Consider the following 13,390-nt stretch of genomic DNA (forward strand, 5'->3'; position numbering starts at 1 on the left):
AGACACTAAGCAACTCATTGAGACCCCATCTCTAAATAAAATAGAAAATAGGACTGGGGATGTGGCTCAGTGCCCCCAAGTTCAATCCCCTGAACCAAAACAAACAAAAAACTTCAACGGGGCTGGGGTTGTGGCTCAGTGGTTCAGCACTTGCCTAGCATGTGTGAGGCACTGGGTTCCATTTTCAGCACCGCATATAAACAAAGGTCCACTGACAACTAAAAAAAATTTGGGAAAAAAAAGAATACTTCAAGTACCGTACATGAGAACAAGAGACCAACCCAAAACTAACCTGGAGTAATGCTAGAGGAAGAAGCCAAATGGTCGGGCAACTTGGCAAACAAAAAGGGACAAGAAATCCTTGGAACACATTGGCCTCAAAGAACTCCAGCCCAGGTCATCTCTGCCCAGTGGTCCTTGGGGATTCTCCCTCAGCTAAGCTCCCACAAACAGCACACCAGATTTTCAACCAGGCACAACCCTGGCAGATGGTTTTGGAACAAGCAGTAGCCATAGTTGCAAGGAAGTGAACTGACATTTTTCTTCTTTTTGTTACTTTGTCTGGAATTGGAGACTTAGATGTGCATTTCCAATTCTAGGAAACCAAAGTAAGTGTAGATAAATTTCTCAAGTAATTTTCATTATTTTTGCCAGCAAATTCTAAAAGGGTTCTAATCACACACTTAGGGCTCTGAGAATGAATGAATCATGAAAGCACCAGAGATGATAAATGGGAACAAGGTACATTAAGAAAACAGTTTCATTATTACCAAGGGACATCTGTGACCAAAATGGGAACCTCCAATATAAAGTGATTAAAATTAGGTGTTTCTTAGGAGGAACAGAATGAGAGCAAATAGAGAGGTTCTATAGGGCACAAGGTACATAAGGACCCCTGGATTTACATGAGGAAAAGTGGGTCACTTCCTCCAGTCCAGGAGGCTCAGGGACAGAAGTGGACCCCAGCCACTGCAGCAGGAAACTAGTCATTTCTACAATGTGCCAACTCAAGAAATGGGAGCAGAATTGACAGCTGAAGACTGAGAAGCATGCTCTGCAACTGGAGGAACTGGCCTAGAACTGAGCAGAGGCAGCCGAGGAGGGGTTCAGCCACAGGCATGGATGGCAGAGAAAATTTAAATTTGCAAAAAGCCCCGCAGATCCTCCTCCAAAGGTCCCTGGTCCTCCTCCAAGTGGAATGAGAGTCACCTCCCAGCTGTTCTTCCTGCTGTCCCCAGGCCACTCACGGTCAACTCTCCACTGGCCAGAGTGACCTTTACTTCCAGGGTGAGGCACGTGGGTCCACTTGCCTCGCTCTACCTAATCCCAGTTGGACCCTGTCACTTACGTAAAAGCTGAAACTGCCCGCTGCCCACTCCCAAGTCTGACCCCCACTGTCCCAGCTGTTCTGAGGGCACATGTCAAACACAGTTGACGCTCAAACACAAGTCCAACTGGGGCCTCGCCCAAGTGAGACTGTTTTTGTATGCCTCTGAACCGCATCACATGGTCACCTAAGCCGCTGCATGGTGCAGCCCTGGGGCAGCCAACCAGAACCCTCAAGACCAAGAGGGAGCCTAGCATGGAGCTAGTGACAGCCCTTTCCTCAGTCTGGAACATTCAGAGTTGTTAATAAGGTCATCAGGAGTGCAACAGACATCCACTAAAATGCTAAAATTCCAAAAAGGAAAAAAAAATATATCACGTTCGGATTAAAAAGAGCCAAGAGCGTAGGAGAGACAGTGACCTTGGGAGCTCATTCGGCCCTGATCAGCAGCCACGGGCAAGGGAAAGTTTGCCAGGGTGGAGATCCCAGCCAGAAGCAGGCAGTTGCCCTGAAACAGACTCAAGAAATGTCCCAGGGCAGGCCTGGGACAGGGTCTTGAGCAAGTCTAAAACACACCCTCCGGGGCCAAGGCTGGGCTATGAGTCCCAGCTCCCCGGCCATGAGCTCTGTAGTGGCGTGGCAGGCGCGTCGCCTCTGCAAGCTCTAGCAGGATTGCTGTTAGGAATGTGTCAGTGTCAGACAGGGTCAGACGGCGTCCTTGGCAGCACACTATCACCTCCCCAGATGCTTCCTGAGGATGACAATACCAGGGCCTAATGGCAGAGCACAGAGGGGCAGCTCAGAGGGCCCTCAGCGGCCTTGCCCAGCATCCCCTCTGCCACGACTTCTCCAGCCCCAACCCCACCACTAAGCTTTCCCTCCTCGGTCGCCCTCTCCACCTTGTCTGTCCCAGCCTTATCATATTCACCCCCAGGACTGTTGTTCTTCCCTCCCATTCCTGGCCACCACATGGAGACAATGGGCATGAGTGACAGGAGTACCCAGCACTGGGTGAGAGGTCTTTGCAGCTCCAGGTCTGGAGCAGAGTGTGGCACAGAAGGACCTCAGGGCCTCAATCTCCCGAGTGGGATGTGGCAGAAGGCCCTGAGGAAGTCATTTGGTGCCCACATATAACATTGGTGTCCATTGCTCTACTGACAGCATACCTTCCACTAGATTACAGGCTCTGGGGCAGCATCCTCAGGACAAGCACTAAGGTCTGCATAGGGAGCACGTCCTCACCACAGTCCCTCTGCCTCCCAGCGCCGGGGAGCAGAGGCCCAGAGCTCAAGCAGCAGAGCAGGGGCTCCTCGGCACCTATGACACCGCCCAGGCTGTGACAGGTGCTGGGTGCTTCAAATCATGAAGGTGACAGACGCATCTCAAATCCAACTGGAAACTTCCGATTCCTAGGACAGTCACTGGAGGTCTAGTGAGCAGAACTGAAAAAGTTGCCACAAGGGTCATGGGCGGCATCGCCCAGCCACCCCATGCGCCTAAGACGCACAGGGCTCGAGTGGCCCACCAGCTCATACAAAAATTCTATCAAACCCTCAGTCAAGCAGTCAGCTGCTGGGCCCTGCCACCTCGCTCCAAATCAGCGACACTCAGGGACTTCAGTTCTCCAGCTGCGGAATGTGTGGAACCGCGTTGCCAGGCGACCAGCCAGCCAGCCTCGCTGGTATTCAGAGTCCCTTCCAATAATAGCCAGGAGAGGGAAAGGGCCACTCCAATGCAGCTGGAGGGAGGGTGCTGGTCCTGCCTGGACATGAGAAGTGAGACCTCGAAGGGAACAATGGAGCCAGTTACCCAGCTCGCCTGGCTCCACTACCTGTCACTCTTGCCACAAAAAGAAAACAAACAAACAAACCACCAAGCCTAATCAATCACGTCTGATAAAAAGCCATGACAAAGTAGGAATGTTTTCTAATTAGCTGTGCGTCCCCTTCTAAAACAGGGCCATACACCCACACCTCCCCTTTGAAAGCAAGGTGTGGCTGCACCCTGCTGATGGCGCAGCAGGGTGCTCTATGAGCTTGACGCCTTTCTCCCAAGAAAGACCGCTGCCCCCTCACCAGCACCAACCCACCTCCCCACTGAAACCAGGCACCAGCATGGGACATAAAACTTGAGATGGCAACACAAGGCTGCAGAAGGGAAAACGCAGCTGAGGACCACAAAGAAAAGGCCACAGCGCCCCCCGGTGGCTGCGTGCTGCTCACCAGCCACCAGCAGGAAGGATGGGGCCACTTTATCCCGACTCTAAGCTTCTAAGTAATCATGTAACAAAGAAATTAATCCAAGAATAGAAGAACTCGGCTGTTAAAAGGGTGAAGGAATACGAAGCTGATGTAGGTACCAATACAAATCTACTGAATGAATTTTCTGTGAGTTTATACTGCAATAAAGTAGTGACACAGACGGCACAGAGAAGCCGCACGTGCATGTTTCTGCAGCCATCAGGTTGGGATCATCTATTCCAGGGCCTTCTATAGGTGTGCATTTTTACGCACTTACAGGCCCCCTAAATCATTTTCATTGCAAAGGTAACAGAACTGAACAGCTCCCAAGTGCACACCCAAGAACAAATGCTCCTGGGATCTAGTCTTTCAACTAGGTTCATTTTTCCCCTGAGTTTCCTTCCCTGAGCCACACAGTAGGCAAGCAATCAAAACGAAACCAAAAAAAAGGGCATCTGAAACAAGGTATAATTCCAGAAAACAGCTCCATGCTTCCACCACCTGCTATCTCAGGGTCTCTCAACCCTGGCACTCCTGTCACTTGAGACCAGATCACTCTGGTGGGGGCCATCTGTGCCCTGTAGGAAGTTTAGCAGCACCTCTGGCCTCCACTCACTAGATGCCAGGCACCCTCAGCCCATCCATGATAACCAACAATGTCTCCAGAAATTGCCAAGCATTCCTTGGGAGTAAGGAATCACCCCCCCATTAAAAACCATATCCTATCTGATCATTGTTCCTGGTCCCTGGGGCACCAGCCTCACTGAAATAGTGTCTAATTTCCTCTAGAGTAGAGGAGAGGGAGACCATGGCTGCAAGTCTGCCACAGACATGGTGTGACTGCCGCACCCGGAGCACCTCTTCCACCCTTCCTCCCCCACAAAGGTATCTTGAGCAACATTTGTGCTTATCCAGCAGGATTTGGGTCTGCAACTCTTTGAGGGAAAGCCATGAATGCAAAAGAACTCCCAGGAGAATCCACCTGTGAGCAAATACACAAATGCAACTTCCCACAGAACTGCAAGAGACCCAAGTCTCTGACCCTAGCTACTGGCTTCCTGTAAGTTCCCAGATGCAGTATATCTCAGCCTCTGTCCAGATACCTCCCATACCTCCAATGGACCCCATAGAAGGATCGTTTCCTCCATTTCATGGCTAGGAAATTGAGTTCAGGGAAGTTAAGGCACTTTCCCAAGATCAACAGCTCTTGAACAACTGTATCATGGTCGCCCTGGTCCCAGGGTTCTACCCACCCAACAGGCTGCCCCTCAACTGAGCTCATTCATGATCACCAACATCTAGGTACTACAAAAGTACTTGATGTGTAAAAGCCAGGAAGGATATGCACACCTGAGCCTCCAGCAGCTCTGGTGATGTGAGCTTGGCCATGGTGATGTAAGGCCTGTCCATCACTCAGAATTAAGACTGAGGGAGACCTTTGCCCTCTATAATGGAGGGCAGGGCCTCCCCTTCCCTACTCTAAAGAACTGCAGCTTTCGAAACCCTCCAGGGGAGGCTGAGGACTCCCACCAGTGCCAGCCTGCCAGTTCCAAGCTGACGCAGCCTAGGTCAGCCAGGCAGTCACTAAAAGCATCCCGACTTTTCCAGCATGGCTTTTCCTCACTGCAAATGAGAATACGAACACCATGACTCCTTCCCCAGAGCAAATAGGAACTGCAAGGAATCCCCACGGGCAGCCTCCACCTCACCATAGGGGAAGCCGAGGCAGAGGTGTCGAAGCCAGCATGGAAACCAATTTGCCCGATTCCCAGGCCAGCACTCCTCCCACATAACCAGCTGCCCTCCCTGCCACAGGGTAGGGTGACAACCCCCAGCCCTTCACTCCTACACTGGTACTCGCATGCTAGCCAGGAGAACGATGACCACAGCAGTAGCCTGCCTGCCCTTGGGGACTCAGCCTTGACCCACTCCTGAAGGACATTTCATCTCTCCTGCCTGTGGGAACCAGAGCAATCCCCAGGCCCTTCCCTCCACACAGGTACTTCCTGGGAGATGACCAGGATTTGGGGTACCAGGGAAACTGTGAACAGGCCAGGCACCTGTCCTCAGGGGACATGTGCTCCAGTGGGGGACCCAGAAAATAAAGGTGGGGGGCAGGCTTACATGCCACGAAACCCAAAGCCATCAGCCATGGAAAAGCAAAGTGGAGAGGCTGTAAAGCACGCACCTAGCACATGCGAGGCCATGGGTTTGATCCTTGGCACCACATAGGAGTAAATAAAGGTATTGTGTCCAGCTACAACTAAAAAAATATTTAAAAAAAAGAAAGAAAAGTAGAATGCCATGAGGAGGGTGATGGCAGGTGTGCTTCCAGATGTGACCAGGGAAGGCAGGCCTCTGAGGAGCACTTCAGCCTGCCGCGATGCTGGGCTGGGTGCCTGGGGGCATCATGGTTCTGAAGGCTGGAAGTCCCTGGTCAAGGTGCTAGCAGATCGAGCATCTAATGAAGGTCAACTTCCTGGCACACAGAAGGCATCTTCTGTGTCCTCATAACAGAGGGGACTAGAGCTAGCACTCTGGAGTCCCTTTTGTAAGGGCACCTTTTACAAAGGGCTCCCCCTCTCAGGGCCTAACCACCCCTCAAAGGTCCTGCTTCCAACACCTCACACTGGGGATGAGTTTGGACAATAAGTCTACAGGTGACACACAACATTCAATCTATGGCTAGGAGGACTCTAACGGACCTGCATCCTTTCCTGCAAGGCAGAGGAATCCGGAGGTTACGTGGGTTTCTGGGAGCAGCAGGAGGGAGCCCGGCTCCACTGTGTGCCAGCAGCATGGCCTTGGGCACAGCCTCTGCTGGCCTTAGTCTCAACTCTGAAACCAGGCTACCACTCGTCATACTCTGCAGAGAGGCTGAAATTACACAGTAATAAGGCCTGGCCCACAGGAGACAAGATACATAAGGAGATTCACATTCCCATTCTTTTCCAGACACTCTGATGATCTAAAGTTGCTACAGAAACAGGAATGAACTTCTGGATGCATGTGATACCTGAAAGGCAGAGGCCAGGAAAGAAACCAGGACAGAAGAGTGCAACCAGGCAGGTTCTAGAATTCAGAGCCCAAAGCTGGGACTGGGGTTTGGAGCTGAGGCTTGGATCATCTAACTGGGCTCAAAAGACTGATGTCCAAAAAGACTCCAGAAGCGATTTCAAAAAGAGCCACCTTCCTGGAACAGTGCCTCTGCCGGACACATAACCCTGCACATCTGCACAGATTCCCTTCTCACTGCCAGCCGAGCCTCGGCCTTCCTGGGCAATGGCCTGACTCTGAAGAGCTGCAGCCATGAAGGTCACCGTCTGTGGAAGCTTCTAGATAGCCAAGGAGGCTGCAATCCCAAGGAGTTCCTGGCTTAACACGCAGGTCTAGCACCTTCACATGCCAGCACTGGCCAATAAGCCAGTGTAGGTGTCCTTGTTTATGATAAAGAATCAGGGTCCGTCCACTCTCTCCAGGAAAAATAAAAAAATCAGCCAGGAAGGACCGGAGCCAGGCCTGAAGCAAGCTGCCCACCAGGGAGGCTTCCTCCTGAAGCACTGAGCACACCTCTGCATCGGGGTGCTGGGCCACTGTGCTAGGGTGGGAACGTGCATATCTACATGGCCCCAGAGAGCCCCTGAGGATGTCCTGTGCAAGGGAGGCCATGGGAAGAGCAGGGGGGGAGGAAGGAATGAGAGGCTGGGTGTTCACGCCCCACACAGGCTTTGGAGCCTGCTCCCAACAAGAGGAAGCGGGAAGCCCCGCGGCCTTCCCTGAACCCAGATGCGCTCTGACTGGGCACCTCTCCAGCACCCTCCCTCTCCGCCCTCCCCTCCCGCCTCTGTCCAGGGCACTTCCACTGTAACCACATGCCACCAGAAGGGGTCAAGTGGCCTCACCCTGCGGGACTTCACTCTGCCATCAGTTGAGAAAGCCCTTTCCTGACAATTCATCCCACCCTTGGCCTTTACGGGCACTTGCTGTGATGCCCAAGAACAAGTCCATGCATCTGTTAGCTTCACTGCCCTTGGTCTTCCCCTCTGGCCTGGGGGCCTCTGAGGGCAGGGCCTCGCCCTCCAGCTCTAACACACAAGCCACAATAAGCAGAGCATGCCACACTCCAAGTACTGCACTCTGGATAGCTCCCGAGCACAACCAAGGACCTAAAGAAGAGTGGAAGAGAATTAAAAAAAAAAAAAAAAAATGCCCCCCCCCCCAATCAAGAAAAGCACTCCCCTGAAAATTCTAAGTGCCATTCCTCATTCTGCCCTATCCACACTGTGACCACAGGTAACTTCCTGAAGCCCTGAGCCAAGACCTCCTGTGTAAATGAAGGAGTGGGGGGTGGGGGTGAGGGCTGAAGTTTCATAAGAACAAATGGAAACAGGGCCTGCGACATCACTAGCACAAGGCAGCCCTCGTGCCCACAAAGTACCCTGTGCGGCTTAGTGGGGACACCTGATAGCACCTCCCTCTGGAGACACGTAGCACCCACAGGACCCTCACACAACTGGTCTGGCCACAGCCTTTCTGCAGGTGCTTTGAGAGGCCACGACACTCACCTCTCAACATCCAGCTTTTGGCTGGAACCAATGGTGTCACCATGCAGTGCGCTGAAGAGCCCAAGCTGATGCACTGTGACTTAGGACCTGGTAAGGCCTGTTTGTCTGGCATGGCCCTTTCCAGGCACACCGACCAGAGAGCCACGCCAAGTGAGAGCAGGCAGGCAAGCAGCGCGGCAGCTCCAAGGAGACTGGGCCCCTCAGCACTGGTAGTAGGTGGCAAGCCAGCTGCCAGCGTCTCCTCCTCCAAGGGCACCGCTGAGGCAGTGGTGGAGCTACCAGCGTGATGAGGTGGCCGGTTAGCCTGGGAGAGCAGACACCGCTGGCTCCAGCGAGACCTCAAACACTGTATTTAAGCACCTGTTTCAGCTGAGCAAGTGGTGCCTGCTCCTGGGGGTTGGTATAAAGAAAGGAAATGTCAGATGCATCTGCATACACCCCTGCCTTACCATCTGACCAGTACCGCTTACCATCTGACCAGTACCACCCATCATCCCCGCTCCCCACCGCCTAGCAGCCCCCTCATGCCAGCCCCACCAGCCACATCATGCATCAGTGACACTGCTCATTACTAAAGCCTGCTGGTCACAATAAAACAGACATTAGTTACTCTGATGGCCCCACCCTGGGCCATTCTGTCTCCATCACCATGGTTCACGATGGTTCTCTTGCCTTCAACTCCCCATTTGCACCATCCTAGACACCCCGATGATGACCCCCAATGTTGAAACATTGTTGCCACAAGTTTACAAGAATACAAAGTTAAATGAAACTGGAAAATAGAAAATGAAATTTTCATCATCATAAAATCTGAGGTCTGCCAGCCATGGTGGTGAACGCCTGTAATCCCAGTGGCTCAGGAGGCTGAGACAGGAGGATGGCAAGTTCAAAGACAGCCTGAGCAATGACAAGGCCTTAAGCAACTGAGACCCCATCTCTAAAATACAAAATAGGGCTGGGGATGTGGCTCAGTGATTGAGTGTCCAAATTCAATCCCCAGTAGCCCCCCAAAAAAATTGGGGGTCTGCAGAAAGTTTATATGAAGTGGAAAGCTATTTTCTACCAATTCCAAGATGGTTTAGAAAAAGTCCTAGGTATTTTAAAAGGCATTACAGGGTTACAACAGATTTCTTATGTTTAAGTTCATTTCAAAAATATAGGACTTGGGCTGGGGCTGGGGCTTGGGCTGGGGCTTAGCGGTAGAGTGCTCGCCTTGCACATGTGAGACCTTGGGTTCGATCCTCAGCACCACATAAAGATAATAAGTGAAATAAAGGTGTTGTGTCCAACTAAGAAATAAATACTTTAAAAAATGTATAGGACTTTCTTTTGCTTCAATTTCAACCTATCAAACTACTTGTCTATTTACCCACTGAAATTAAGGTCATACTTTGTTCCCACAAGACAAAGGCTTTTAAAATAGAAGGGGAGGGGAGGGAGAGTTTAAAAGACTTGGATAATATCAGCCACCATTTATTACCTACATAGTTAAAAATTATGTAAGGCAGCGAGACTCCCTAGGCCACCTCGATGACGCACGCCGAGCGCTGCAACACCATCTGCACCAAGGAGACGCCAGTGGGGAGACTAAGTGTGTGGCAGGCTCCTGGCCCACTGCTGGAACCACTACGTGGGACAGCCGAGTTGTCACTCAGCATTTCCCTGGGTGCTAGAGAAGGGTGCCCCGGAGGTGGAGAGGCAGCAACGGGCAGAGTGACTTACAGCTAAGAGGGCACCCTCTCCAGTTTCCACAGCCCTGAAAGCAACTGAAATACCCTCCCTGAAATGTTCAGGATTGAGGGCAAGACACTGAAACCACCGCATTGTCCTCGGCCTCTTCCTGTCCACCAGATGGCAGGGCAGCTATGTGCAGAGACAGCAGGTCTTCCCACCTCCCCATACCCTTCCAAGATGTCCACTCTGTCTTTATTGGAGCTGGTCTCTATGGAAGTAATTCAAGTTAAATGAGGTCACAAGGGTAGGATCCTGATCCCATGGGACTGGCATCCTTGTAAGAAGGGAGAGAGGGGTACACACACAAAATTGCAGAGGAAAGGCCAAGTACGTGGACACAGGGAGATGGAGGCTGTCTGCAAGCCAAGCAGGAAGTCCTTGCCAGAAACCAGCTCTGCTGACACTGATCTTGGCGTTCCAGCCTCCAGAACTATGAGAAAATCATCTTCTATTATTGAAGCACAGTCTGAGGTCCTTTGTTAGCAGCCCAAGCTGGCCAACAGTCAAAGTGTGTAGCTCCACCCTTCTGCTTTCCTCAGATGACACAGCAGGCAGGGACAGGATGGGGGATCCCAAATCAAAACCACCTCCAGGGGCTGGGGTTGTGACTCAGCAGTACAGCGCTCTCCTAGCACATGCAAGGCCCTGGGTTCAATCCTCAGCACCACATATAAAGATATTGTGTCCAAGTAAAAAATAAAAATTAAAAAAAAAAAAAAAAAAACAAAAAAAAAAACCACCCTCCACTCCAAATTTCCAAGAATCAAGAGCCCTCACCTGGGCTGACAAGCACACATCATGGACAACAGTGCCACTGTCTGGTGACTTCCTGAATGTCCAGCTGCCACAGAAAACAGAACTCCACCCGGCCAACCTCTTGGTGGTCATCACAGGCCACACTAGAAACAAGCGTCTGGGGTCACAAGTGGATATGCCAACATTTTCTTCAGACATTTAACTCGTAAATTCTGGAAATGTCTCTACCTGCCCAAGATTATAATAAAATAGGTTTAGTTTCTAGAAAATGATATGAATAAAATCAAGAGAATTTACATCCCTGCCGCGGGCCTCGCTGGAGTGTTCAGAGGAACAGCCTGAGTGAAGATGCACAAGCTGGGCTGGTGGCACCTCACTCAGGTGCAGCTGAGGTGGCCCCGGGACCTACCTTAGCCACAAGAGCAGCCAACGGGGAACCCTGCTTCCCTGAGAGCAGGACTTCCCAGGAGCCACAGTCCCTTTAGAAAATGTGTATAAAGCCAGGTGCAGTGGCACACGCCTGTATCCCATCAGGACAGGTAGTGGTGCCAGTGGCAGGCATGGCACTAAGCTAAGCAGGCCCTGGACCCCCCGTGTCCTTGTCCACCTTTTTACAACTTCTAGGAAACGTGCAAGTCCGGCACCAGGCATCGCCCACACCCTCCTGGTGCTCCCTTGGCCGCCTGTCCCCCTTTTCTGGCATAAAAAAGTGTATCACAGGGCTGGGGATATGGCTCAGTTGGCCGAGTGTTTGCCTCGCATGCCCAAGGCCCTGGGTTCAATCCCCAGCACACACACACACAAAAAAAAGTATCTCACTACTGTTGTGTTTTCGCCAAGATCTCAGTCTTTCCTTCTTGCCTTCGTACAGGCCTCAGAGATAACTCCAGGAATATCACCAACAGCAGGACCTTTCCAAAACTCCCTCACCCAAGCTTCACCATGTCCCTCAATCAAGTTCAGGCGCCATCGCCGGCACCAAGGCTGTGGCTTTCCAGTGGCTCTTGACTGGCTGCCTGGTGGCAGGACCTGGATGTCTGCCTCAACTCCCGTCTCTTCTAGTGGGTCCCTTTCCCCAAGCAGCAGCTCCAACAGGGCCAGCCCCCAGACAGGGTCCAGACTGGCTTTCTTGCTCTGTTCATCCACCGCTCGTCTCTGGTAGCTGCATGAAGACCAAGACACGTGCCCCTCGTGGAGGTGCCACAGGCCCAAGCAGAAAAAGAAGCCGGAGCCTCCACCTCCATCAACAGTGGGAGAGGGCCTCCATTAGAACCCAGGCAGCAACAGCCAGACTCACTCCAGGACCCCATTTCCCTCTACTTCTGTTCAGTTACCCACTATGGAAGTCAGCTGCTAGTGTCATTACTGCATACCTAGAGCTGCTAAGGGTTCCCTTCTGAATAAAAACATTCAAGTTATATTTCGTTTTGTTTTGGGGGGAGGGTGGCTTTTGGGGGGGATACCATTAAAAAAAAAAAAAAACACAACCATGGGGTAGTACAGAGGTAAATAAATGGCTATAATCTCAAAAACAGGAACCTGCATGCTCACCTACTCCACATGGCCTCTGTACTTGGGGATCCAGAAATACCTGCTCAGCTGAATTCAAGCCTGAGGATGAGGCATACATTCCCACAGCAACCTCAGAGCACCTACCCACTTCCCGTTTCTTGAAACTGAACCCTTGAAACTGAACACTGGGTGCCTCTGAAACTCCATCCTCCTTCCCTAGAGGGAGACTCATGGGGGAGAGCAGGTTTCCTCCTTTGCAGCCAGGGGAGCTCAAGGGACTACGGTTGGCCCAAGACATGAATGTGATTCTGTGCGCATCTTCTGGAGTGGGTCCCCACAGCTGGGGGGCTTCTGCTGTCATGTACCATGGGGCCTATTCCATGGTCTAGGGTAGCCCATGGGCTTCCTTGCAGAGAACAAACAATGTTTAAAAACTCACTAAACAAAAAACTACAAAGGAACTGCTTAAGTTGAAAGAGAATGACCCACATGTACAACATTCAAGTGACAGTCATATGCATGTTCCCACGTTATCACATTGAGGAACTACCGCATTTCAAAGTAAAAGTGAACCAAGATGTCATCATGCCCTAGTTGTTAAAAGGTGCCTATGACTTCGATCGGCGACCAAGGCACTCACTCTGCCACTGCAGCTACAGTTCCTAAGGCCTGCCACTACTTTCATAATTGAAGGAAATGCTAAATTTCAGTCGGATGCTGATTAACCAAAAAAAGCTATAATTTGTATGGGATCCAAGTTTGTTTCCACATATAGAATTTAGGGTCCAAAGAAAGCCTCTCCTTTCCCCCTCCTCCTTTCTACTTCCTGGGATGAGAATGAGATGGCTGGAGCTAAAACAGCTCCTTTTGACCTATAAGGCAAGACAGGAGAGCCCTGGTTTCTAATGACCATGGAGCCATGCACCAGTCCCAGCCTGGCTGCCTCAGATTGGCATCTCTAACTTGTCAGCCATGTTGATTTATTTGTGTTATATAAAGCCAGTCAAACCCACTCTTGCTCTCTAATGCTTTCTCTGCTTAAGATAGTAAAGATGGAGACAGTTTAAGTCTGATCATTAGCAACATTTCTCCCTGTTTGGGGAGGCTGCATCTTCCTCACTGATAAACCTGACTCCTCTGGAGCACAAAAAGGAGCCTAGACTTCTCCTCTGCTGCTGATCACCTGACAGGAAGCAAACCCTGAAACTGAGCCACAGAAGTTTCCCATCCACCTCAGTGCCACTCCACCCAAGGCA

At 51.3% G+C, this 13,390-nt stretch overlaps 1 protein-coding gene across 5 annotated transcripts in view; it reads right to left on the reverse strand.

The window, feature by feature from the left end:
• Window positions 1-13,390, reverse strand: part of Snx29 (sorting nexin 29) — a 389,328-nt gene that overhangs the window by 296,389 nt on the left and 79,549 nt on the right. The window lies entirely within an intron of this gene.

Source organism: Marmota monax, unplaced genomic scaffold, assembly GCF_021218885.2.
Source record: "Marmota monax isolate L192 unplaced genomic scaffold, Marmota_monax_Labrador192_F-V1.1 WCK01_AAM20220418_F8-fsc00035, whole genome shotgun sequence".
NCBI lineage: Eukaryota > Metazoa > Chordata > Mammalia > Rodentia > Sciuridae > Marmota > Marmota monax.